Below are 3,272 nucleotides of genomic sequence, written 5' to 3'. Positions count from 1 at the left end.
TATTAATAATGTGCTTATAGGTATGGGTTCATGGATTTTCTGTTTAATGGGTTCATGGATTACATTATCTGTTATGTTGAATTGGGAATGGATTTAATTTTGTCGGATCTTTTAATCACCCTATGTTATGTTGAATTGGGAATGGATTTATTGTTTTCATGCTTGGTTTCATGTATATGTTGGTTTCTTGCTTGGTTTCATATATATGTTGTGTTCTTAATGGGTTTTGTGTTCTTGAAAATAAACTGAGACACGACGAATTTTTAGGCATACGACGACGATTACACGACGATTTTTTTAAACTACCGTCGTTGTATTACTTATACACGACGGTTTTTTCATAAACCGTCGTTTGTATTACTTATAATAGACGACGTCTGTTGAAAATCCGTCGTCTATATATGCCAAATACGCCTGCTTTTGTTTAAAACCCGTCGTCCCTATTGTGTATTACTTGCTATTAGATCTTTGTATAATCTGCTATAGTGATGGTCATTGCCTGTATTTTCACTTTATTATAGATAATAGGTTATAGTGTCGGAGATGGATAAGTCATGGATGCACACGGATAGAAGATCTAAGGCATATGAATTTGGGGTGGAAGCATTTTTGAACTTTGCTGTAGAAAATTTTCTAACTACAACACATATCCGTTGTCCATGTGTTAAATGTGTTAATTTGAAGTTGTTTGGGGTTGGAATTATAAGGGATCACGTATACTTTAATGGAATTGACCAAAGCTATAAGAATTGGACATTTCACGGAGAACCTGGGGAAGCAACTACTAATGCTAGTAGAAATGTTGAAGAAGATGATGGCCATAGTAGGTACAGTTTTGTGTCTGAAGAAATTGATATGGATGATAATGATTTTGGTGATTTTGGTTCCCATCCGTATGAGTTTGCCAATGTGATTGGGGATGGAGATCAACCAGTGTACCCTGGTTGTAGAAAGTACACGAAGTTATCGGCATTAGTGAAGTTGTATAATTTGAAGGCAAAACATGGGATGAGTGATCTCTGTTTTACAGAATTATTGATACTTCAAGGCGATTTGCTTCCAGAAGGAAATACAATACCAACCTCTATGTATGAGGCTAAAAGACTTTGTGTGCATTGGGGCTGAGTTATGAGAAAATGCATGCATGCCCCAATGATTGCATCTTGTATAGGAAGGAGTATGAGGATTCAACTAATTGTCCTACTTGTGGTATCTCAAGGTGGAAGGAAGGCAAAGATTCAATCTTGAAAGAGGGTGTGCCAGCGAAGGTGGTGTGGTATTTTCCTCAAATTCCAAGGTTTAAAAGGATGTTTCAATCACATGAGACAGCTAAGAGTTTGACTTGGCATGCTGCTAGAAAATCAATTGACGGTCAGATGTCTCATCCGGCGGATTCCCCGTCTTGGAAACTTCTTGATGATAAATGGCCTGAGTTTGGTAATGAGCCGAAAACTTGAGATTGGCTCTTTCATCTGATGGATTCAATCCCCACAGTTCTCTAAGTAGCAGATATAGTTGTTGGCCGGTTATCTTAGTTACATATAATCTCCTCCATGGCTGTGCATGAAACGAAAGTTCATGATGTTAACCTTATTGATTTCCGGTCCTAAACAACCCGGAAATGATATAGACGCCTACTTGGAGCCTTTGATTGATGATTTAAAATCTTTGTGGGTTGGGATTAGAGGAGTGTATGATGCACATAATGGAGAATACTTTACACTCAGAGCTGCATTAATGTGGACAATTAATGATTTCCCGCCTATGGAAACTTATCTGGTTGTGTTGTTAAAGGATATAAAGCTTGTCCAATATGCGGCGATGATACACCTAGTCACAGGTTGAAAAATGGCCACAAAATTTTTTACATTGGGCATAGAAAATGGTTACCAATCAATCATCCATATAGGAGGCAACGTGCAGCTTTTAATGGGAAACCTGAATATGGCATACCTCCCGAGCCATTAACCGAGAAGAAGTGCTGCATATGGTTGAAAATGGTGACAGAGTTTGTTGGAAGAAGAAATCAATATTCTTTGATCTCGAGTATTGGAAATACCTTCCCGTGAGGCATGCCCTAGATGTTATGCACATTGAGAAGAATGTTTGCGATAGTATCATTGGTACATTGCTGGAGATCCCTGGAAAAAATAAAGATGGGATTGCTGCTCGATTAGATTTATTGAACATGGGGGGTCAAAACTGATTTGCAACCCCAGTATGGAGGAAGACGTACTCGTTTGCCTCCTGGGCCTTGGAATTTGTCAAGAGCAGAGAAGAGAGAGGTTTGCAATTTTTTCTATGGTATGAAGGTCCCTGAAGGTTATTCTTCAAATATTAAAAATCTTGTATCTTTACAAGATTCAAGACTTCTTGGCCTTAAATCACATGATTGTCATACCTTAATGCAACAATTGCTCCCTGTGGCAATTCGTTCTGTTTTGGAGAAGCCTGCAAGGTATGCAATAACTCGCTTGTGCTTCTTCTTCAATGCTATATGTGCAAAGACTGTTGATGTTTCCAAGCTAGATAAGTTGGAAGAAGATGTAGTAGTTACTCTGTGTTTGCTTGAGAAGTACTTTCCCCATTCATTCTTTGATATCATGGTTCATCTAGTAGTACATCTTGTCAGATAAGTTCGTCTATGTGGGCCAGTATATTTTAGGTGGATGTATCCGTTTGAAAGATATATGAAAGTGCTGAAGGGGTATGTTCAAAATCGTACTCGTCCCGAAGGTTGCATTGCTGAGCGGTATATAGCTGAAGAAGCGGTAGAGTTTTGTACTCAACATTTATCTGATGTTAGTACAGTTGGAGTGCCTTCAAGCCAAAAGATGGGAGTTTCAAAGCCATTATCAGGTTGCACAGTGAGCTTAGTTGATCAGGACCTGTTGAATCAAGCACATCTATATGTCTTGGAGAATACGGAGGAAGTCCTACCTTATATCGAGTACGTATGAGTTTTATTCTTTAAGTTTCCATTTTAAATTATTTTTTATGTTTATCTTATATATTTGGGACCGTAATGCTTGAATTTTTCGTGTCATGTAGGCAACATATGATCCACATCAAGACTGCTTATCCAAAATTTAGAAAGAGAACAAAGTGGCAGCAGGATAAGCACAATAGCACTTTCATTCAATGGCTACGCTTCAAGGTATATGTTGTTGAATAACATATTTCTTTTTTAATTTTCTTCTTATTTCTATGTTAGATTGAATTAAGATTTGATTAATTTGCAGGTTCAAAGTGAACTTGAGGAAGACAATCAT

The sequence above is a fragment of the Prunus dulcis genome, chromosome 4, assembly GCF_902201215.1.
Source record: "Prunus dulcis chromosome 4, ALMONDv2, whole genome shotgun sequence".
NCBI classification, from domain to species: domain Eukaryota; kingdom Viridiplantae; phylum Streptophyta; class Magnoliopsida; order Rosales; family Rosaceae; genus Prunus; species Prunus dulcis.
This window is presented reverse-complemented; position numbering follows the sequence as displayed.